Source organism: Pristiophorus japonicus, unplaced genomic scaffold (assembly GCF_044704955.1).
Source record: "Pristiophorus japonicus isolate sPriJap1 unplaced genomic scaffold, sPriJap1.hap1 HAP1_SCAFFOLD_58, whole genome shotgun sequence".
NCBI classification, from domain to species: domain Eukaryota; kingdom Metazoa; phylum Chordata; class Chondrichthyes; family Pristiophoridae; genus Pristiophorus; species Pristiophorus japonicus.
Genome location: NW_027254488.1, coordinates 3,527,706 through 3,553,291, shown reverse-complemented (window position 1 = coordinate 3,553,291; position 25,586 = coordinate 3,527,706). Strand labels below are relative to the sequence as shown.

General features: G+C 48.0%; 1 protein-coding gene and 1 non-coding gene across 2 annotated transcripts in view; both read right to left on the bottom strand.

Moving 5' to 3' along the window:
• Positions 1-25,586, bottom strand: part of LOC139254830 (probable G-protein coupled receptor 139) — a 122,649-nt gene that overhangs the window by 74,518 nt on the left and 22,545 nt on the right. The gene's annotated exons all lie outside the window — the stretch shown is intronic.
• Positions 22,537-22,610, bottom strand: trnan-guu (transfer RNA asparagine (anticodon GUU)). Its single transcript has one exon. It is a non-coding gene; the product is annotated as a tRNA-Asn (tRNA).

Sequence of the window (25,586 nt, the reverse complement as noted above, 5' to 3'; positions counted from 1 at the left end):
ATTATGGTCAAAATTTGCACTCCGTCCCAGGGATGAAGTTGATATATATTTCTTAAGCGGTCCAATTGGTCCCACGTTTTTACTCCCCCTTTCTTTGGATTGGGCAATTCCTTGGACCATTTATCAATTTTCTCTGGGTCTGCCGGATCATGAACGAAGTATTTTTCGTACACCCTTTTCTTTGTTTTTTTGGTTCCGCTCTCATCCGCAGTCTTTTCTGATTTGACTACAACTCGTCTTTTTTTAAATGGGGCAAAGCGCACCCCTAATTCTTCATCCTCCGACCCTGTATCGTCGAAGGATTCAGAATTCGTATCTATTCCTCGGCCGTGTCTTCGGGTTTGCGCTTTTAATTTATCCAAACATGGGTACCCTGGGAATTGATCAATACATTTTCCTTTTCCTATTACTGTCTCTTGACCGAATGATTTTTTCCATTGTTTAATTTCACCTTTAAGATCTTTAACTTCCACTTCCAGCTTTTCAAGTTCAAGCTTTTTCTGTCGCAGCTGTGCACAAACTGCTTGCAATTGATCCTTTGTACTGGTCAGTTCTCGATCATGTTGGGAACGCATTATAATTTCGTTCTGCTTTCGAATCTGGCCCATAACCGCTAGGGACCATCTAGTTCGCTCTTTATTTTTCATACGGGTCGTTTTTCCCCAGACGCTTTTAATCTCGTCCAAGGACCATTGTCCTTTGGAGGTTCCGTACTTTTGTGCGATCTTAATACAGGTTTTAGATAAGTTGAATTGTTGCTCTATGTATTCTTTCAATTGTTCGAGGATTTCATCAATCGAAACCTCAGGTGGTGCCTGCCCACATTTAACAGTTGCAGGCAATTCTTTGCTCTTATCTCCTGTTGCCATCATTTCTTTACTGGGGTCTCGAGTCGTAGGCTTTCCAGCCGATCAATAGTTCGGTGATTAATTAACTGACACACCGCCGAAGTTTAGACATCTATGGGACCTCGAACCGACTATCAACCGGAGGGTTCGCAAACCGGAGGCTTTCGGAATCGCGTAGAAGGAGAGGCGAATTTAGACTTTTGACCGAGGACTTTTAAAAAGAGGTGTCCTTACCTCAATATGTAAGTCCAATGTCCAAAATTAAATTTCTTTCCTCAGCGATCATGTTCGTGAGGCCAAAATTGTTAGATCTCTTAATTTCCAATGAAATACGAATTCCGATTGTAGTTTTAACTTCTTTATTTTTGGCAGACAGCAGTAACAAGTTCTTGGCTTTGAGACAGGTCTTTGTTCTTCTGGGACCACATGGTCAAAATGGCTGTACTTATACCTGTATCAATTTACAGAAAAGAACTCGCCTTCTTTGACATTATTGGCTCAATTAATAGTCTTTTAACCTTTTAATTGGCTCGCTACCCAAGGTCCTAAAATGTCAAGTTGATGGATGACTTAATGCAACATGCTGAACTGCACGTAGTCATTGGAGTCTGTGTTTTCTCAACTTGTCTAAATGCAGCCTGTTTGAATTCTCTATCAGGAGCATATCAATTTTAAGATTCTATAACATTTTGGCTGCAAAAAAGAGTTACCAAATACAGGAGGTGGGGCCAAATTCATGCATTAAGGACCCCAGGCTATGCACCCTCGAAGAGATAATCGAATAACCCAATCAAGCACAAAGGAAATCATGGTCAAGAAACTGGACAATCCCAAAACAATGCAAAACCAGTGGTAGCACATTCTCACATCCTAATCGAGTTACTGCTGACAAAGGAGACATTTGAAAATCAATGGACAGAACAGTGTAAACAAAGCCCAAGAGATTTGATGGGAGATAATGGAGCCTTTTTTTGGGATATATCTATCCCCCAGTTTTACAAGGTAAGACCAGCAAGGAGCAGCACGCAGGCTAGCAGAACACAGAAACTAGCAGAAGACAGGAGAGAAGCAGAGCACAGACTGGAACAAAGACACAGACACAAGCAGCCAGAGTGAAGAAATGGAGTCGTGAAGGAACCTACCAGAACTCATCAAGAACTGACCGAGCACGAGGCCCACGAAACGGAAGGTTGTCAGCAACAAAATTGACAACCAACCTACAATCTACATCTGAACGACCCAACGGGGGGAGAAATTACCAAAAGGGTCCAACTAAAACTATTCCGAACCAAAGAAAGTGGGTATTTACCCCATACATCCAAAATGCAACTTACCACATCAACGGACGCCTACATCAACCGAAGACTACACAGTCCGAATTCCTCTCCTCTGTCCAGGGTACGGCTCGCCTAGAAGGCCAAGTGCAGCGAACCCTGAAACCGCGATTCACCGGCAACTGTCTAAAGGGATTGGTGAGCATAGCCCCTGAACCCTCAGAGCTATAACTTAGTTAGTGAGTGGAATTGGGAGGGGGGAGACTGGGATAACTTGTGTAAATGTATCTGCATTCTCCTCTTTACCCCATTTAGAGTCTAAGCTGTATTCTTTTCCCCACAGGCTGTAATTTGACACTTTATTCAATGTGTTGTACCCTTCAGTGTGTATTGGTCTGTGTGTGTTATTAAAGGTGTGCCTTTTACTTCTTTTTAAACACAATAAAGCCATACCTGCTTCCTACCTTTAAACCGATTGTCTGTCCAAGTCTGTCACAGTCCCTTCATAATTCCAGTGTCTGGAACCAAGGATGTGGGAGCGATTCGGAACCGCTCATATAAGGTCAGAAAGGAAAGCTGACCCCCTGCAAACCACCCCTTACATAATGGTGACCCAGATGGGACACTGGTACAAGGGACGTGATAAGAGAGAGACTGGTTTCAGGAAACGCAGCAAAAAAGGAAGAGGGGATTTCCTCATCTGTGTTTAAGAGGGTAAATGTGGCTAAGGAGTGGGGACTCGATCTATTGTATGCTGAGCGTCCAGAAGATGCTGCAGCTCAATGGACCGAGAGCAAGGACCATAAAAAGTCGATAGAGAAGGCCATTTGGCTAATTTGCCTTCAGCAACAGATCCGGCTTCTAAATGAGGAGAATGAGAAATTAAAGAGAATATTGAGACAGGCAGAAGAGAGGTTCAGCGCAAGGGCCACAGTCGGGGAAAGGCTGTGGACTGAGGTGGGACAGTTAAAGGAAAGTAGAGAGCTCACTAAAGAAAGGCACAAAATCCAACCGGACCTTTTACAGTGTCAGATTATTGAAGCCAAGTATAGCGAACCGGCGTTGCGGGAAGAGAATTCCTGCCTCGCCAAGCAAGTTAAAGAGTACGGGGAGAAGGTGAGAGACATTCAGGTAGCCTATAAGGTAGCCAGTACCAGGGAATTTGAGGCAGGAGACCATGGCCCCTGCCAGCAGCAGATCCAAACCTTGAACCTTGCTCTATCCCAGGCTAAAGGCAAGGTGTGCCTGATAAACCCGGGTTTAGCCGAGGAACACCTGGTTGAGCAAGGAGAAACCCCTCAGTCACTGCCTGCACCTCCCAGGAATGGCCCGGGGCAGCGGGGGTGTCAGCCAGAGTGCGGAGCAGGCAAGGATTGTGAAATACCAGGGCCAATGCACCCGGTCCGGCAGCAGAAGTTTGGCCCGCCTGATGCTAATGTGGCAGCAGGACCCCGAGAAAGCAACTTCGTAGTACCCCACGACACCCCAAAACTGAGGGCTATGATAGGCCACCTAAGTAAGCTCACCCAACAGGGGGATCCCTCGGTACACTTCCTGGAAGTGGAACACACAAGGGATATTAACGGGTGCGATGATTCAGAGCAGGCTAAGCTTCTCACTAGACACCAAGCTGTGCCATTCCCTCTCTGCAGACAGCAGAAAGGGGCGAAACACGTACGCTACGGTTAAGGAGGAGGTTCTAGAGGCCATGGGTATGAATGACGGGAGTCCTTTCTCCCGAGTGGAGAAAACAGTGCAGCTCTATGGGGAGACTCCACAGCCTTTCGCCGACAGGTTGTGGCCGGTCTACGAATGGGCCTGTGGTGGTGTTCTTGACCGGGCCCACCTGACCCCGAACGAGCTGGCTCACTGGCTCCGCAGCCTGGTGGCAAACAGCTTACCTGGAACAAAGGCAAAAGCCCAGGTCTGGTTCGATCCAAGAGATCCCAGAACCACCGAGGAGACAGTGGTCAGACAGTTGAAACTGGCTTACCAGAACAGTAGAGGGACAGAGGAACCCTCCTCGAAAGGGAGGGTCCATGAGATTAAACGCAGCCAAAGCAAGAGAGAGTGGCATCAGGAAGGTGGTTATCCTCCCCACAAAGGGGGCGAGTGTTTTGGGTGTGGGAAAAGTGGGCACTGGAGGAAGGACTGTAGGAACCCATGGAAAGAGACTAAGGGAAGGACCACTCCAGCCCCAGCCCGTAAGGCTGGGGCAGGAACACCCGACTCATATGAGACACTCGTAGCCGCTCGACAGACACTCATAAACGGAGAGGGAGCAGTAACTATCACAACCGGTGCAGTAGCCGGTTCGGTAAAACCCTCTGCTCCAACCCACCCAGATGCATGACTAGAGCCAGCGCAGCCTGTGTACCTGTGTTCCCTCAAGTACGAGGCCTGGAAGAGACCGTGCGTTACGAGGAGGTGGAGAAAGTGAAAGGGACCTACCTGCTAGATACTGGTGTTTCCAGCACTCTTGTATATGCAGATAACCCAGCTACCTCACCTCTATCGAACGGGGTCCCGTACAGTCTAGTGGGGTTCACAGGCAATGAGCAAACTGGTTCGTTTTCCATCCCGCTCACCATTCAGTTGGGGACACTCAAAACCAAATGGAAGTGTGTCCTGATGAAATGGGAGCAGAAGGGAAAAGGGATCCCGGGGTCTGATTTTATCATTGGCCACCAGATCCTAGTGGATCTCAGGAACCACTGTCTATGGGGAGCCATAGTGACTGACAGGGAAGGTGAGGTGGTGGTGATCCCAGAAAAAGGGGCCAGGGTAACATTGTGTACCGTGAAGCCAAAGGAGGGTTACGACTTGGAATTACTGGTCAGTAACACCCCAGTGGAGTACCAGGCATATGTACGGGCACCTCTTGCAGCATTTGCCACCCACAAACATGACTGTGGCAGGGTAACGGGGGTGGAAGTTAGTATAGTAGGGACCGCATGACCCGATCACAAAAGCAATATAACTTCCCCAGGAAGGCAGAGGCAGACATGACAACGGCGCTGGGATCACTGATAGAGCAAGGGGTGTTAAGACCGATAGCTACCCATGTGAACTCTTCACTGTGGCCGGTTAAGAAACCGGACAACTCATGGAGGGCCACCGTGAAATATCGAATACTAAATAAGAATATCCCTGCCTGTGCACCCACTGTAGCAGCCGTAGCGGACCTCAGAGGGAGTATTCCAGCATCCGCGACCACTTTCACGGTGCTGGACATTTCAAATGGGTTCTGGTCCATTCCTTTAAAACGGGAGGACCAGTACAAGTTCGCCTTTACCTTTAAGGGCCAACAATACACGTGGAACTGTCTTCCCCAAGGCTTCCACAACAGTCCCAGAATTTTTCACCAACGCATGGCGAACTGTTTAAAGGGCTTTAGCAGACCCCAGCAGTTGGTGCAGTCTGTGGATGACCTGCTCCTGTTCACCGATCAGGGGGAGGAGCATGGCCCACTGCTAGCTGAGCTGCTGGAGCTGCTAAAAGAAGAAGAGTTTAAAGTAAACCCGAATAAGGCACAGATCGGCCAGAAGGAAGTCAAATTCCTGGGGCTGACTGTGCGCGCTGGGGAAAGGGCCATAGACAAGGCTAGAAGGGAGACACTACAGGAGTTACCAGCCCCCAACACAGTGACAGGGGTAAGATCCGTTCTAGGGCTCACCGGGTACTGCAGATACTTCATTGAGGATTATGCAGCCACCGCAGCCCCTCTGCTCAGGCTCCTACACAAGGGGGTAGAGTGGGACTGGGATGAGGGTTGCGAGGCAGCATTTAATCAGCTCAAGAAGGACTTGCAGACCGCGCCAGCCTTAGGAGCGAGAGATGTAGGAAAGGAGTTTTTCCTGGAGGTGGCAGCCAGCGGGGACAGTTTGAGCTCAGTGCTGCTTCAAGAGCGGCACGGCCAGCTGAGACCGGTGATTTACTCCTCCAGGATCCTCACAGATGTGGATAAGGGGTACTCCAACTGTGAGAGACACCTCCAAGCCACACATTGGGCAATGAAAATATCCTTGATCTTCACGGGAGGGTCTCCTCTAACACTCCTAACCCACCACACACCGACTCAGATGATCCTAGATGGGAGGATTAAGGACGGGATGCTGAGCAGTGCCCTCATTGCTCGCTGGACCCTGCTCCTCTCCCAGATGTACCTCAGATTAGAAGGCCCCCGCGAGCCAAGGCTCGCAGCCAACCTAATCTATCCAGGGAAAGCCCACAGGCGCTCCATAGAAGGGGTATTGGAGGTAAACATTGGCCTTCGGGCTGGGTTTCACCCTGCAGGCCGGGACATCTACGTGGACAGGTCCAGCACGGTATCTGCTGGCGAGCAACTCACTGGGTGCGGAGTCTATGACCCAAGGGCAGGTATTGCCCTGGCAATCAAGCTCCCCAGCACCATGAGCGCCCAGCATGCTGAACTGTCCGCCGTAATGTACGTGGTGACCCACCCCGAGGAATTCCCTACCCCGTACACGATTTGCTCGGACAGTATGTTCACCTGCAATTCATGTACGGAGTACCTGGCTATCTGGTCACGTCGCGGATACACGTCCACTGACGGGAGACCCCTGGCAATCGAGCCCCTGCTGGAGAAAATATTGACAGCGGTGGGGGAAGAAGGAAAAGTCTACATACATAAGGTGAAGGACCATTCAAAAACTGAACCCCGTGCAGAGGGAAACCAACAGGCTGACAAACTGGCCAAAGAAGGTGCCCGCACGGGAAAGTTCTGGGACCCCTATGACACCGGCCGCAAAGCAGCGGTCAAGATTAAGAACAGGGCAGCAGAGAGTACAGGGATAGCTTTGGCCCCGGACTTAAAAACAGTTCAGGCACAGGACCCAGTCCTGAAAGCTGTCCTGAACGAGCTATCTAGAGGAGAGAGAGTAGAAGGTCCGTACGGCACAGCAGCCATTACGATTAAGGAAGGTCTGCTGTTTGAAGAGGGACAATGGGTCGTGCCACAGCAGCACCAGAGGGAATTCCTAAAACTGGCCCATGAGGGTCCAGGAGCGGGAGACCCCGGACCTGAGACCACCTGGCAACTGTGGAACAGGCAGGAAGGTGGCCGAGACTCAGGGAGGACGTCCGCGAGTTCTGTGCGAACTGCCTGGTGTGTGCTGCGAACAACCCTGACCCCCAGAAAAGGAAGGTGTCCCTAGGACACGTCAGGAGGGTAGAGGGACGATGGCAGTCAATCCAAATTGACTACATCGGGCCCCTACCCACCACCCAGGGAGGCTACAAATACTGCCTTGTCTTGGTGTGCGTGTTCTCAAAATGGGTTGACGCCTTCCCCTGCCGAACAGCCAGCGCACTAGGGACAGCTAAGATTCTAGTGAAGGGAAGTATTCTCCCGGTGGGGACTCCCACAGTATGTGGAGTCGGACCAGGGGAGCCATTTCACCGGGCAGGTAATGCAGGCAACCCTTAAGGTGCTCGGCATTGAGGGGAAATGACACGTTGCCCACAATCCACAGTCATCGGGTAATGTGGAGCGTTTAAACCGCAGCATTAAAGAAAGGCTGCGGAAGGAAACGGGAGACTCACCCCAAAAGTGGGTGGAGGTCTTACCATTGGTCCGAATGGGGATCTGAGCTAGCCAGTCAAAGAGCACCGGGTATTCCCCATTAGAGCTCATGACTGGCCGGATCATGCGGACCCCCACCCATGTCCTAGCCCCGGTGCTCACAGAAGGTGAGCTCAGAGAGGCGAACTGGGACTGGTTTGTCAGGAACCTGTTTGAACACCTCAAACAGATTCACTGGCAGGCTGCTAGTAACATGGGCAGACAGCATCAGAATCACCGATTGCAGCTAGAACCCAGCAAACACCACGATAGGGGACCAGGTCATGGTGAGGAACTATGCTCCGGTCGGGGTTTTTGAAGCATTATATATGGGGCCAGACAGCATTGTGGACAAGGCAAGCCCGATTGTCTATGCCATAAAGCTGTCCCGCCGTACTAAGTGGTTCCACAGCATCCAGTGCAAGCTGTACAACCCAGGGTCAGCCAACCACAGAGGGCAGCCGGGAGAGGTGAACCGTCCTCAGGACAGGGATCCTCCGTTGGCCGCCCCCGACGGTGGAGGTCCCACAGGGAATGTGGCAGGCTCAGAAACCGTGCCTATGGAGACGGTGAATTGCAGTACTGGGGGGGGCTATCTCACCCATCGTTTGGGATTCGGACGCACCCCCAGTAACCCAAGCCCTGAGAAGGACCCTCCGTACACCACGGCCTAAAATACCGTGGTCACCGGCAGCTGAACCTCAGCAATTCTACCATAGGAGAAGGGCAGCCCGACAGGAAACGTTGAAGGTCAGAAGTACAGAGGCCGCTCAGAGTATGGACCACCAGCCAGCCGCCTCCAGCGGTGAGGGACTCACAGGAGCAGTAGCATCGAGCTGTCCCAGATACAAGGGTCTCCAGCTCACCGGCTGCGGGGAAACCCTCGCATCCAGGCGGCTATCAGGCCGCACAAGGCATGGGCCTGACAGGGACTAACCAGGCCACCCGGAGACGGGTGCCGGTTGTACATAGCTCTAATTTTAGTTTAAGGCAGCTGACTGCACCATTTTACATTTTAAGGTTTAGTTTGTCTTGTGTGTCAGCCAGCCTGAGAGCAGTTCTCAAGGGCAGGATCTAGACATTACCGGTTGATGGACAAACCTCAGGAGACCAATTGATGTTGTTTAGTTTTAATCTCTGCTTTGTTCCCTTCTGTAATGTGGTTGTACGTTGCCTATATGCTGGTGAATATAAAGTAACTGCAATGAAATGTAACTGTGCTGAAATGCAATTGAAGTGATTGAACCCCCTCCAAGCTTGGAGGGTATAAATGTAAAAAGTTTGTACCTGTAAAGGGAAAAATGTGCATCTATGGTGATGTTGCATACGTGTAATGCATTTTGGGTATTAGTTTAGCTAATTTACGGGGTAGATTATCTCTTGGGAGTCAGGAACTTTGCTCAGCTCGAAGAATGATACCACAAGTGATATGGTATCACAGCGGGGAATGTAGAATTTACCAATATCTCGCAAAGATTCCAGGTACCTTTCCCCTGCAGAGGAGAAGAATCCCTTTCTGGACTGTTAAAATGGAAGGAAAACTTTGGGACACAAATGAATTTTAAAGGGGCAGACGAGGCCTGCAGGGGATAAAAGGAGGTGCATTCATGGAGACCCCCCTCCCCCCTACCCTCAGTGTTTGGACTCATATGAAAGGGAATTTAATTTGGAACGATCTACCAGAAAGTTTGAAATCCTAAAGTGCACATGGAAGAAACTACGAACTTTAATCGGATTTAGAATTTTTAAAAGGTGCAACCCATGAAAATTCTGACAAGTTGTATACTGTGAGAACAATGACCACTAGGTGGTGAACTTGTGGGAGACACTCCTAACCTGGACCTTAAGATATAAAAGGGGAAGCTCCACCTACTTCCATCACTTGAGTGCTAAGGAATAAAGGACAGGCCACAGACTGACCTTCTCTCAAGCATGGGCCTCGTGTGCATTTATACTGTACAGTAAGGACGTATCACTTATGACTCCAGGGATCCAGTGCAACTTTTGTTAAAATTAACAGGACCGGCTATTTCACAGAAAAAAATCTTCTCTAACATAATGTTTTTAGATCATGCATTGGTCGATTATTCTTCGGTGCAAAGTGGATGAACTGACTCTTCCCCACATTGAACCCCAGTAATCACAGTCAAGGGGGGATTTAATAGAGGTTTTCAGAATTATGGGGAAACTGTTTCCATGGGCAGGAGTGTCGGTAACCAGAGGATACAGACATAAGATAATTGGTAAAAGGAAAAATCCGGGGCGGGGGATGTGGGGTGAGGAGATGTATTTTTACCTGCTCCTAATCCTTACATGTTGATGATCTTATGACCTTCCACAGGAGAACAAACTCGCCCCTGAGCATGTATGAGGAGAAAGCTCCAGAAAATTTCCCACCCGGTGAGCTTTCGCGTGTGAGGCGAACGTGTTAAACGCTGCACTGCGGAAACATCTCCACTTTCAGCACCCAGTCAGACGGAAATATGAAACGAGCAGGTGAACTGCTGAATCCTACTTTTTAGGAGCTGGTCGTGGTGCCAAGCAAATGGGTTTTGCTCAATGACTATAATGAAGAAGTGGGATTTGAACCCACGCTTCCAGAAAAACTGCAAACTGAACACAGCACCTGAGACCGCTCGGCCATCCTGACTATTTAATGCTGTATGTGGCCATCTGCAGGTTGATTTTGAACTTTTGTGTCCTGTCACATGAAATAAATGAGGGCAGCAGGCGTATCTCTGCCTGACACCGGGGAAACAGTGAGACAGACCTTGGAGCAAGGGTCTGGTTATTGCTAAACAGCAAAGAAAATATTAATTTTGTAATTATCCAAAAGCAATGTGACACCGACGTGAAATAATCAGGGGTTCAGTTTTGCCAGTATTTTCACAACTTAATGTTGCAATGTGAAACAATGCAGGAAATCAGTGGTGAAGATAAAATCCCACGTTGCTCATTTTCAGATTCAACACAGTGTAGAATTTACCAATATCTCACAAAGATTCCAGGTACCTTTCCACTGCAGAGGAGAAGAATCCCTTTCTGGACTTTTAAAATGGAAGGAAAACTTTGGGACACAAATTAATTTTAAAGGGGCAGAGGAGGCCTGCAGGGGATAAAAGGGGGTGCATTCATGTAGACCCCCCCCCACACCCCAGTGGACTCATAGGAAAGGGAATTTAATTTGGAACTATCTACCAGAAAGGTTGAAATCCTAAAGTGCACATGGAAGAAACTACGAATTTTAATCGAATTTGGAATTTGGGATTATTAAAAGGTCTGCAAGAAAAGGGGTGGGGTCAATATCGAAAGGGCCAGTTTGGACATTGGAACTAATCAAATTGTCTGGGAACTGTATACCTTCGAAACTTGCCCCTTGAAAACGTTAGCATTTAAACAATCAACGATGGAACAAACATTTATCACTGCACCCGGAGGACCCAAATGTCACATACATATTCCAACAACTTTTCAACAGGCATAGAAATATCTGGCTCAGGCCAGACTAGCACAATGGAGAGCTCACCAACTTCGAAAAGCCTATTAACGCCAGATTAAAACCACTTAATCAAGTTTCAGTTAGCTTGCTGAAAAATCGAAACAAAGAACTGAGCTAGATTTGATGGAAAATAAAGAAGCCTTTTTTAGTATAATTGAAGTCTGTTCTGGCAGTTAGGTGTGCTTCAAGAGACACTATTAAGTCAGCAGTCTCGTTGCATATGTTCTACACCAGCCTCATACAGTGGGATCCCGAAACATGGGCGAAAGGAATCTCTAAAACCCAGAAGGACAGCAGCACAACAGCAAACAGGCTGTCAAAACAACTATTGGAAAGTTGCGGGCCATTGCGACCAACCCAACAGTCAACCGGAACCAACCCGACAAAACCGAAGATTTTTCCACTCTACAAGCTGGTCCTACGCTACCAAGGGGTACAGACTACAGAACGTGGACAACTAAGGCGAACCCCAGGGACAACGAAGGCGAACCCTGGAGTTGGAACTGTCAAAAAGGGGATTGGTGAGCATAGCCCCTGAACCCCCCAGAGCTATAACTTCGTTAGTTGGGGGAATTGGGAGGAGGGAGGCTGGGATAACTTGTGTAAATGTATCTGCATTCTCCTTTTTGCCCCATTTAGAGTTTAAGCTGTATTCTTTTCCCCACAGGCTGTAATTTGACAATTTATTCAATGTGTTGTACCCCTCAGTGTGTACTGGTCTGTGTGTGTTATTAAAGGTGTGCCTTTTACTTCTTTTTAAACACAATAAAGCCATACCTGCTTCCTACCTTGAAACCGATTGTCTGTCTTAGTCTGTCAAAGTCCCTTCATAATTCCAGGGTCTAGAACCAAGGGTGTGGGAGCAATTCGGAACCGCACATATAAGGTCAGAAGGGAAAGCTGACCCCCTGCAAACCATCCCTTACAACAGTATGATTTGAAATAAAGTGAAAGAATTTTACAGTGAAAAGATTTGGAAGTGTTACTTGTATTTGTGTCTTTAATTAAACTTTGTGGCATCTGACTCCCGTTCATGCCTCTGCTGAATAAGACAGGAGGGTTTGACGTTGACCAGACTGCACTGCCCCTGATATTTGTGAGCTCATCCTTTATATTCAGTGGTTTCTCGCCCTTTGATGGGCTGCAGTGTGGCGTATATCACGTTGGCCTCACACGCGAAAGGTCCCCGGTGGATCCGTTTTCTCTCCCTGAAAGTTATCTATTTATTGAAGTGAAATAAAGAGCATTTAAGGAATAAGGGAACCCTTTTGCCAGGAGAATAAATAGCAAATAAAAACAGAAAATGCTGGAAATTTCAGCTGGCCAGACAGCATCAGCGTTTTTACCAGGAGACTAAGCTCGCCTCCGATTGTTCATCCACAGCAAGTTTAAACATAATATAAAATCATGGAATGGTTACAGCACGGAAGTAGTCCGTTCGGCCTGTCGAGCCCGTGCCGACTCTCAGCTAGTCCCACTCCTCCGGCCTTTACCCGCACCTCTGAGATATTGTACCTTCAGATACTTATCCAAATCCATTTTGAAAGATAAGATTAATTCTGCCTCCGCCACCCTTTCAGGCAGCGCATTCTGGATCCCAACCACTCGCTGCCAAATGGCCTCCTCCTGTTCCTATGTTCCTGTGTATAAAGTCTGTGAAATAGGAGATCAATTCCGGCCACTCTCACAGCCTTCCTAAATATAGCACCGTCATTCTATTCTCGTAAAACCAGCTCCTGAAGTATCGGCCAGCTGTGTTGCTTAGAGCTCTGGTTATGTTCCTAAGACAACATCTACCACCGTGTGTCTGTAGTGTAGTGGTTATCATCTTCCCCAAACACACCAAAGGTCCCCGGGTGAAATCACTTTGAAAACATTAACATGGGCCGAATGGCCGACTCCTTTTCCTAATTCTTACGTTCTTATGAACTTATGTCCTTTCACTGGAGAACAATCTCTCCCCTGAAAAAGCTTGAGGAGAAGGTTCCAACATTATATTTCCACCCGGTGAGCTTTCCCGTGTGTGAGGCGAACGTGTAAAACGCTACACTGCGGACACATCTCTACTTGTAGCACCAGGTCAGACGGAAATATTAAGCGAGCAGCTGAACTGCTGAATCCCAGTTTTAAGGATTTGTCGTGTGTCAGAACAAATTCTTGGTGAGCCTCCATTTGCCGGCGAAGTTTGAACTTGCGGTTAGAACTTTTGCAAAGAATGACTTGCATTTTTACGTGGCCTTTCAACAACTCAGGATATCCTCAAGTGATTTAAAGTCAATGAAGTAACGATGGAGCCTTGTAATGTGGGGAAAGATCTGCCTCAATCACCCCACACGCATCTCAACTCTTTCAGAAGCAAGAGAGTGTGTAACCTGGGTCAATAACATAAAGTAATGGGCTCATTAACGATTAAAGTCCATTATTAATCCTCTCACACACCTCAATTATGTTTATGCAATGAATTGATGCAAACTTCAATAACTGAACTTTACTGAGTTAAGGAACTTTAATCACTGATGAAGTTTTATCCCCTGTCTGATTTTACACACACTGTATTTTAGGAGAGTGAGTTAAGATGTTCATCGCTCATGATAAAAGGAACCTCGGGCTACTTTAAAAAAATGTATTCCACAGAAAAATATTCTCCAAAATAATGTTTCTGTCCGTGCTCAAACCGAGGATATTTCACATGTGCAGCGAAGGTGATAACCGTTACACGACGGAAACCTCTGCTTACACCTCGAAAAAAAGCATCCTGCAGCGCTGCCTCACTTCCCAGCAACAGATCAAAGCCGCAAACAAACCCATCGATTATTCCCACTTCCCCACCTCCACAGATACTGCCCGACCTGCTGAGTGTTTCCAGCATTTTCTGTTTTTACTGAATACACAAACACGGGTATTTGTTCAAAATCAAACTGGAGGTGGCCACACACAGATTGAACAGAGCCAGAGAGACAGACAGGATCGGGATACACCGGGAAATGGGGCGAAACCAACTGGCGCCTGGCTGCAATCACCGACAGGGACATGGGATTTACATAATCCTGGCTAGCTCAGTAGATACAGCATGAGACTCTTAATCTCACTATTGTGGGTTTGAGCCCCATGTTGGGCGAATCATTATCGTTAAATTTGATGTCGCTTTCTCGGGAAAACTTTATTAATTAACCAATCAGCTTGTTTTGCACAGTGAAAGTAATGTTAACTGAGGGAAAGTCGATAATTGAATAATTGGTTCTGTGCTTTGCATGTTAACTGTTAAACCATATCCCATTTTACACACTGTACTTCAGGCATCTGATTCAGAATGTTTATTGTAACATGAACGTGCCCATGGGTAAACAGTGAGACAGGTTTTAGAGCAAGGGTCTGGTTATTGTGAAACAGCAAACACAATATCAATTCCGGAAGAACAACAGCTAAATTAACTGATTTGAACACGCAGCCTCCTGATCGGGAGTTAGACCCGTAACCTTTGCACCACGATGTCCAGATTCTACAAGAGTCCCAGCGGATCGGAAGGTAGAAAATGTAACATCGCTATTCAAGAAAGGAGGGAGAGAGAAAACCGGGAACTACAGGACAGTTAGTCTGACATCAGTCATCGGGAAAATGCTGTAATCCATTGTTAAGGAAGTGGTGTCAGGGCACTTTGAAAATTATAACATGATTCGACAGAGTCAACATGTTTTTATGTAAATGTCATGGTCAGGTACAGAAAATAATCAAATAAGACTAATGTTAAGCTGGCCTCCATATCTAGCAAACTAGATCACCAGCAAGTGATCAGGAAGGCCAATGTAATCTTGGCCTTTATTGCAAAAGGGATGGAGTATAAAAGCAGGGAAATCTTGCTACAGTTATACAGGGTATTGGTGAGGTCACACCTGGAATACTGCGTGCAGTTTTTTTTTCCATATTTACGAAAGGATATACTTGCTCTGGAGGCAGTTGAGAGAAGGTTCACTCGGTTGATTCTGGAGATGAGGGGGTTGACTTATGAGGAAAGGTTGTGTACATTGGGCCTCTACTCATTGGAATTCAGAAGAATAGGTGGTGATCTGATCAAAATGCATAAGATTATGAGGGGGCTTGACAAGAAGGATGCAGAGAGGATGTTTCCACTGGTTGGGGAGACTGGAACTAAGGGGCATAATCTTAGAATAAGGGGCCGCGAACTCACCCAGTTTGTAAAGTTACACCCGGAACAAGTGTCCCGCAAAGGGCAGGAGAAGCCAGAGAGTCTGTAAACTCAGTGTGTAACAGAAAGTAACGGGGTTATTAACGGTGATTACAGTAATTCATCATCATCATAGGCAGTCCCTCGAAATCGAGGAAGACTTGCTTCCACTCTAAAAGTGAGTTCTCAGGTGACTGAACCGTCCAATATGGGAATTACAGTCTCTGTCACAGGTGGGACAGACAGTGGTTGAAGGAAAGGGTGGGACTGGTTTGCCACACGCTCCTTCCGCTGTCTGTGCATGTGTTCTGCAAGCTCTCGACGATGAGACTCGAGGTGCTCAGCGCCCTCCAGATGCTCTTCCTCCACTGAGGGTGGTCTTTATCCAGGGACTCCCAGGTGTTGGTGGGGACGTTGCATTTTATGAAGTGGCTTTGAGTGTCCTTGAAACGTTTCCCCTGTTCACCTGGGGCTCGCTTGCCGTGTCGGAGTTCCGAGTAGAGCGCTTGCTTTTGGAGTCTTGTGTCAGGCATGCGAACAATGTGGCCCGTCCAACGGAGCTGGTCGAGTGTGGTCAGTGCTTCGATGCTGGGGATGTTAGCCTGATTGAGGACGCTAACGTTGGTGCGTCTGTCCTCCAAGGGGATTTGCAGGATTTTGCAGAAACAGCATTGGTGGTATTTCTCCAGCGACTTGAGGTGTCCACTGTATAAGGTCCATGTCTCTGAGTCATACAGGAGGACAGGTATCACTACAGCCCGTTAGACCATGAGCTTAGTGGCAGATTTGAGGGCCTGATATTCGAACACTCTCTTCCTCAGGCGGCCGAAGGCTGCACTGGCGCACTGGAGGCAGTGTTGAACCTCGTCACCGATGCCTGCCCTCGCTGATAATAGGCTCCCGAGGTATGCAATTATTCATCCTCTCACAGACCTCAATTATTTTCATGCGATAAACTGATTGAGAATAGAAAGAAGGTTAGTGCTCAGGATCTTAACCACTCGACCACCAAGGGAAAATTACGATAATTTTGATGACCTCACACTTTCCGACATTGTATTCCATCTGCCAAACCTTAGCCCATTCATTTAACCGATCTAAATCTCTTTGCAGCCTCTCTGTGTCATCTACACAACCCGCTTTCCCACTAATCTTTGTGTCATCTGCAAATTTTGTTGCACTACACTCTGTCTCCTCTTCCAGCTCATCTATGTATATTGTAAACAGTTGTGGTCCCAGCACCGAGCCCTGTGGCACACCACTAACCACCGATTTCCAACTCGAAAAGGGCCCATTTATCCCAACCCTCTGCTTTCTGTTAGCCAGCCAATTCTCTATCCATGCTAATACATTTCCACTGAATCCGCGTACCTTTATCTTCTGCAGTAACCTTTTGTGTGGTACCTTATCGAATGCCTTTTGGAAATCTAAATACACCACATCCATCGGTACACCTCTATCCAACATGCTCGTTATATACTCAAAGAATTCCAGTAAATTAGTTAAACATGATTTCCCCTTCATGAATCCATGCTGCGTCTGCTTGATTGCACTATTCCTATGTTGATGTCCCGCTATTTCTTCCTTCATGATAGTTTCAAGCATTTTCCCTACTACAGATGTTAAACTAACCAGCCTATATTTACCTGCCTTTTGTCTGCCCACTTTTTTAAACAGAGGCATTACATTAGCTGCTTTCCAATCCGCTGGTACCTCCCCAGAGTCCAGAGAATTTTGGTAGATTATAACGAATGCATCTGCTATTACTTCCGCCATCTCTTTTAATACCCTGGCATTTCATCAGGACCAGGGGACTTGTCTACCTTGAGTCGCATTAGCCTGTCCAGCACTACCCCTCTGGTGATAGTGATTGTTTCAAGGTCCTCTCTTCCCACATTCCTGTGACCAGCAATTTCTGGCATGGTTTCTGTGTCTTCCATTGTGAAGACCGAAGCAAAATAATTGTTTAAGGTCTCAGCCATTTCCACAGTTCCCATTTTTAAATCTCCCTTCTCATCTTCTAAGGGACCAACATTTACTTTAGTCACTCTTTTCCGTTTTATATATCGGTAAAAGCTTTAACTATCCATTTTTATGCTTTGCACAAGTTTACCTTCGTAATCTATCTTTCCTTTCTTTATTGCTTTCTTAGTCATTCTTTGCTGTCGTTTAAAATTTTCCCAATCTTCTATTTTCCCACTAACCTTGGCCACCTTATGCGCATTGGTTTTTAATTTGATACTCTCCTTTATTTCCTTGGTTATCCACGGCTGGTTATCCCTTCTCTTACTGCCCTTCTTTTTCACTGGAATATATTTTTGTTGAGCACTTTGAAAGAGCCCCTTAAAAGTCCTCCACTGTTCCTCAATTGTGCCACCGTTTACTCTGTGTTTCCAGTCTGCTTTAGCCAACTCTGCCCTCATCCCACTGTAGTCCCCTTTGTTTAAGCATAGTACGCTCGTTTGAGACACTACTTCCTCACCCTCAATCTGTATTACAAATTCAACCATACTGTGATCACTTATTCCGAGAGGATCTTTTACTAGCTTCAATCATTAATTTTATCTTTACATGTGATGAACTTTTATCCCTATCTCGTTTACACACTGTATTTTAGGAGAATGGTTTAAAATTTTAAGTGCTTATTGTCATGTATTCAACCAACATTGTAACCCATGTATAATCTGACCTCAGTTGTACACTGTGAGAACAATGACCACTAGGTGGTGAACTTGTGGGAGACACTTCTAACCTGGACCTTCAGGTATAAAAGCGGAAGCTCCACCCATTTTCATCACTTGAGTGCTAAGGAATAAAGGACAGGCCACAGACTGACCTTCTCTCAAGCATGGGCCTCGTGTGCATTTCTACTGTATAGTAAGGATGTATCAATGGCGACGAGAAACTGGGATTTAAACCACGTGAGCATGGCCGCTAGCAGAATAGACGAGAGATACTGTGTTAAGGAATGGTTGGGACAGAGAATCAACATTTTTGAAGCAGCACACAGTTCTACAGGCAGACAAGGGCAATCGGGCATGCCCCAACATGTAGTCGAACCCAGAGGGGGAGTTCGACAGAGATAATGGCAAGCAGAACGGCGATTCACACCATTGCAAGGGACAATGTGGCCAGTAATGGGGCCATCAACACCTGTTAATAGCACACTCAAGGACAGTCACAGGGGTAGTCAAGGACGATTGATGAGCAAGGGATCTTTTGTTTCCAACAAAAGCTCATGTTGGAGGCATGGAGGCACAAACTCAGCCGGAGTTTGCAGAGATGAACAAAATACCTACAGAAATTGCAGAAATGAACGCTGGGGGAAATCGCTGGAAGCTGAAGTTCAGTGAGTTCATGTGGAGCACGTATACAGTTCATACACCAGGACGCCACCGATAATGATGAAAGTGCTCCTCAGTGGCATCCCAGTATCAATGGAGCTAGACACGGGGGCTAGCCAGTCCCTGATGGGTATCAAATAGTTTGAAAAGTTGTGGGCGTCCAATGCCAGTCGGGCCAAAATTATCACCGATTGACGCACAGCTACGGACATTCACCAAGGAGATCATTCCGGTGCTTGGCAGCGCCACGATAATCATGACCCACAAAGATTCGGAGAACAGGCTGCCACTCTGGTTTGTCCCGGGGGACGGTCCCGCACTACTGGGGAGGAGTTGGCTTGCTGTCATGAACTGGAAATGGGGCAATGTTTAATGCTATTTCCTCTGTGGAGCGAGTTTCATACTCACAGATCCTGCACAAATTTGACTCATTATTTCAACCCGGCATTGGCACTTTCATGGGGGCCAAGGAAGTGATTCACATAAACCCGGAAGCCAGGCCAGGACACCACAAGGCTAGAGCGGTGCCGTACGTGATGCGGGAAAAGATAGAAGGTGAATTTAACTGCCTGCTGAGGGAAGGTATCATTTTGCCAGTCGAATTCAGTGACTGGGCGAGCCTGATTGTACCGGTGTTCAAGGCGGATGGGTCCGTCAGGATATATGGTGATTACAAGGCCACCATCAATCGGGTGTCACTCCAAGACCAGTACCCGCTACCGAGAGCGGAGGACCTCTTTGCGATGCTATCCGGTGGCAAACTTTTGTCAAAATTGGACGTGACCTCAGCTTACATGACCCAGGAGCTGGCGAGAGAGTTGAAGAAGCTGACCACCATCACGACACACAAGGGCTTGTTTGAGTACAACAGATGTCCGTTCGGGATTCGCTCGGCCGCCGCGATCGTCCAACGAAATATGGAAAGCCTCCTCAAGTCGATTCCAGGGACGATGGTTTTTCAGGACGACAACCTCATCACGGGTTACGATACTGAAGAACACCTCCACAACCTGGAGGAGGTGCTTCGCAGACTGGACCGGGTAGGGCTGCGACTGAAAAAGGCGAAGTGCGTCTTCCTAGCTCCAGAGTTAGAATTCCTGAGGATGAGGGTAGGAGTAGACGGGATGAGCCCTACTGCGTCCAAGACGGAAGCGATCCAGAGAGCACCCAGACCCCGTAACACGACGGAGCTGCGTTTGTTCCTGGGGCTCCCGAACTATTTGGTAACTTTCTTCCCAAATTGAGCACGCTACTAGAGCCGCTACACGTTCTCCTAAGCAAAGGTCTCGAATGGGTCTGGGGGGACAGCCAGGAAAGGGCTTTTAATAGAGCACACAATTTGTTATGTTCCAAAAATCTGTTAACGCGATATGACCCATGTAAGAAACTTGTGTTAACGTGCGATGCGTCGTCCTATGGTGTCGGGTGTGTGTTGCAGCATGTCAATGCCAAGGGTCAGTTACAGCCAGTAGCTTATGCCTCCAGAGGTCTGTCCCAGGCAGAAAGGGGCTACGGGATGATAGAAAAGGAGGCGCTAGCACGTGTATATGCGGTAAAGAAAATGCACCAGTACCTGTTTGGCAGGAAATTTGAGCTAGAGACAGATCACAAACCCCTAACGTCCCTTTTGGCCGACAACAAGGCCATAAATGCAAACGCATCGGTCCGCATACAGAGGTGGGCACACACGTCAGCCACCTATGAAGACACAATTCGGCACAGACCGGGCAATGAAAACTGCGCCGATGCACTCAGCAGGCTCCCACTAGCCGCCACTGAGGGGGCTACCGAGCATGCCGCTGAGATGGTCATGGCTGTTGAAGCTTTCGCAAGTGAAGGCTCACCCGTGACAGCCCTTCAGATTAAAGTCTGGACAAATAGAGACCCGCTATTGTCGCTAGTCAAGAAATGTGTCCTGAATGGGGACTGGGCAGCCACGTACAGGGCATGCCCTGAGGAATTTAAACCATTTCACAGGGGCAGGGTTGAACTCTCGATTCAGGCCGATTGCCCACTGTGGGGAAACCGCGTAGTCATGCCCCAGATGGGCAGAGAGGTGTTCATCAGAGAACTCCACAATGAGTATTCGGGCATTGTCATGATGAAGGCAATTGCCAGGTTACACGTTTGGTGGCCAGGGATAGACGCAGATCTGGAAGTTTGTGTTCGCAGGTGCAACACGTGTGCCCAGCTGGGCAATGAGCCCAGGGAAGCCCCCCTTAGCCCCTGGCCATGGCCCGCCAAGACTTGGTCACGCATCCATGATGACTACGCAGGTCTTTTCATCGGAAAAATGTTTTTGGTTGAAGTAGACGCCCACTCCAAATGGATCGAGGATGACATTTTAAATTCAACCACATCCTCTGCCACGGTAGAAAGTCTACGGGCAATGTTCGCCGCCCACGGTCTACCGGTCATCTTGGTCAGCGACAATGGCCCGTGCTTCACAAGCACTGAATTCCAGGACTTCATGGCAGGCAATGGAATTAACCATGTCAGAAAGGCACCGTTCAAGCCAGCCTCAAAGGCCAGGCAGAACGAAAAGTGCAGATAATCACACAGGGGATGCTCAGAATCCAAGGGGGTTCCCTACAAAGCCACTTATCACGCCTCCTGTTGGCCAATAGATCCCGACCACACTCGCTCACAGGGGTTCCACCCGCAGGGCTGCTAATGATAAGGACGCTCAAAACCCGTTATCCCTTATACACCCCACCATGAAAGAAATTGTTGAGAGCAGGCGCCAATCACAATATAACGACCATGACAGGAATGCGAGGATACGATATACTGGTGCAAACGACCCTGTTGTTGTCCACAACTACACTGCAGTGCCTAAATGGCTCGCAGGCACTGTGATTGCCAAAGAGGGCAATAGGATTCTGGTAGTTAAACTTACCAATGGACAAATCTGCCGCAAACATGTGGATCAAACAAAAAGGCGGTTCAGCAACCCCATAGAAGAAGCAGAGGAAGAACATGATATAGAGTTCACTCCAGCACAGGTGACCGAACACCGGAACCAAAGGGAGGAGAGCCCAGTCACTGTGGGCAGTCCGGATAGGCCTGAGGCACCGCAAACAGAAGACACACAGGCCAGCGCCCAACAACCGGAGCCCCAACTCAGGTGCTCTACAAGAGAGCGTAAACCACCAGAGAGACTCAACCTGTGATCCCAAAAAGACTTTGGGGTCATGTATTCAACCAGCATTGTAACCCATTTTTAAATTCAAAACCTGATAAAATTGACGACATGCAGCCAACGTGCAAAAGTAAGGATTCTTTTAATCACCGTTAATTAGCCGATAACCTTCTTCAGAATGAAATAAATATTAATATAATTACTGAGGAACAGTGGTATCCTCAATCATTCATTTTCTCTTTACATGTGATGAAGTTTTATCCCTATCTCATTTACATGCTGTATGAGAATGGTTTAAAATTGTAAGTGTTTATGACTCAGTTGTAAAACCATTGATTGTGTGTCTGTCTATTCTTGACAGGAGGAGCACTTGAGACCGAAGTTCCAGTTCTACATATGTATCAATAGATTCAATTTCCACCAGTTTCTTTAAACCCAATAACATTATTTATTTCTAATGGGCTGGATGGAGGAACATGATCCATGTAAAAAATTGTTATCGTTTTACTTGAACTGAATGCTCATAAAATATTGGAGTGGGAACTAATTGGATAACAGCACTGCTGGCAACATTTGCGGAATCGATTCATGCAGCCAAAACACACAATGACAACCTGGGATTGTGCGGCACCGAATACTCGGGGAAAAACAGTTAAACACTTCGTCCCTGGGTGGGCTTGAACCACCAACCTTTCGGTTAACAGCCGAACGCGCTAACCCATTGCGCCACAGAGACTGATGGAAGTATAAGGTGCAAGACATCCAAAACCAGAGTGTCAGTCAGTTAAAGCTTCAGATTGCTCCGACCGGGATGGAACTTGTCCACTCTCAGTTGTACTTTTCCCAAATAAAGGGTGGGACATTCATTGTGGATGTGTGGAAGCAGTCTGGTCCCGCACACTGCAGACACTTCCATGTCACCGCCAACCAGCTCTCCCACAACCGGTGTGATCTACCTTCCAGCCTTCCGGTGCCTTGTCGATGACGATGTATTCTGATTGTCCCGAAGCCGGTATTAGGTTTGAATTCCTTTTCAGCCCCTGACTGCGGATATTCCTGTGATTAAACCCGAACAAAATGCTGACAGGGACAGTTGGATTCATCATATCTTCGCTTGGTGAAATTTCAAAGATTGAAAGTGACGTACATCAACCCCAAACCACGTCACCTACTCGCTAACCACGACACGCTGCTCCCGTGAGATGGAAGCCCAGTTGTTGTTTCAAGCTTGAATACAGGTACAAGCAGAACTCATTCAAAGAAAGTCCAAGTCCCTGAGACACCTGATTATTTGCACCGAACTCATTCGCAAAGAGTTGAGGTTCATGTTTGGTGATCTGGGCACATCTTTCCCCAAACTGCAACACTTCAAACATAACTCAATGGCTGTAAAGCGCTTTGGGGCGTCATGAGTTCCTGAACGGCGCTGCAGATATGCAAGTCCTTCTTTGCAAAAGTTCGATGCAATTTCAAAATATGCGAGCAATATCAGGGCTCCTCTGGGACCCCTCGTAAATTTCAATGAACAACTCACCGAAGCACGAAGGGACATCTTTGTTATTGGAATCGGTCACGAGGGCCTTCTCTACAGGCTGCTCTCTGCGGACACCACGGTCACCCTGCAGAAGGCAATTAACGTGAGCCAGGCGTTCATGATCTCGGCCTGTGATTCCAAGTGTATGTGTCAGCTCTAGGACTCTAACCCAGCAAGTACTGTGAACCGAAAGTTGCCTTTTAGAGGCAGGGCTGCTGCTAGCAGTCTCTCTCAGGGAAGAGAGAACAGAACACCGAGTCCCACAATCCTGAGTCCGCCACATGGGGCCAACCGGCCAACCCCATGCTGGCGTTGTGGAGGAAATCACAGGGCCCACCAGTGCCGCTATAAAGACTATACTTGCAAAGGCTGTAACATGAAGGGCCACCTCCAGCGAATATGCAAGAGAAATCGTACTCACCGAGTCGATGAAGAGTTGGCCGATCATCCGGAGTCCAGCGACAATGAGGTGTACGGAGTGTTTACCTGCACCACCGAGAGTTCCCCGTTGAAAATGGAAGTTGAAATCAACTATGTTCCAGTCACGATGGAGGTGGACACAGGGGCGAGCCAGTCACTGATGAATCAGGCAGCCTTTGAGAAACTCTGGGACAATCCAATCGAACGACCTAAAATGATCCCGATCGAAGTGAAACTGCTCACCTACACAAACGATACATCCCAGTCGTTGGCAGCGTGGATGTCCAGGTGTCCCATGGCGGCGGGATGCACAGGTTACCTTTGTGGATCATTGCTGGTGATGGTCCAAAGCTATTAGGAAGAAGGTGGATGAAAAAGGTCACTTGGAGCTGGGAATAACTCCAACCTCCAGCGATCGACATCCCCCATGACCCCGAAGTTGGATCCAGCACAACACCTGAAAAAACAACCACCCAACTCGACTGTGAGGTAACGACACAGACCGCTCAACCCAACGGCGAGATGATCCAGCCCAAACGACCAGACCTCACCTGCCAGGCTCCAATGGCAGGACTCCAGAGGAAGAAAATTCACGCAGAAGGTAACTTCCCGCCTTCCATGGCAGAACCTGGGGAGAAAAGGATCACTGCAGCCTACCTCATGGAGAGAAAGAAGATGGCGTCCAATCCACGAGGTGAACGGCCTGAAGTCAAGATGGTGGCAGCCAGACCACAAGGGAGCAACACGTGATGCCGAACGGCGAACCGGATTGGGGTAAAGATTGCAAGACCCTCTAAAAGGAGACCGGCAACCCATCACAATTAAAGGGACAGTTCCACTTTTTATACAGCGATGATGGTGATACATATGTAAAAGATAACTGACAATTTCAAGTTTGTAAATGTAACTAATCATGATAAGCCGGGCGATTGCGATCAGAACCAATCTATTGTGAGAGTAAACGAAGTGATGACGTGCGATGCTAGGATTTACAAGCATGCCGACAAAACCAAGGGCAACCTCCCGTCAGCACCCAGGTCCAGCGACCATGTAGCCTGCCCCTCCGGGACCAATGTGATACCCCAGGGAGTGTGGCCACACACAGAGGGAGCATACCAGCTGCAGGGCCAGTGATCAGCGGATGGCAAAGGCACCACTACCGGTACCCTGCCCCCGTTCGGCTCCAACTCTCTGGCCAGCAGGGCCAGTACTGGGAGCGAGCGGATATCACCCTCCTGCCCTCCCAACGGGACCTGGGATGAGCAGGCTCCCACGATCGCTGAAGAGCAGCAGGGAAACACCGCAGCCTTCAAAGGAGGACCGGGAGGCCACACACTCCTGTGGCTCTGCCTACCACTAGGCAACGGCAAAGGCTCTGAGACTCAGCCAGGTGAGCGATCTGCGCCCACCCAGCTGGCAGGGGACACAGCGCCGCCATCAGACAACCTGGACACAGTCTGGTTACTCTGGAACTAGTGTCCTCACCCACCTGCACCTACACAACCCAGGGGCAAGACTGTGATACCACGTATGTACCTTACCTGTAAAATGTACTTGTTCCACTACTGCAGAACCCAAACAGTGATGTAACTAATCCGATGTTTTTTTGTTCTTTCTGTCTGTACAGGCCTGCACATGCAGGTGTTGAGCCACACACAGGGTCTATGTATGGGGGGGTGGGGTGGGGGGGAATGGATGTATGCAGCCATGGACACACATGGATCACACCCAGAACCCACTCAACACCCACTGCAACCT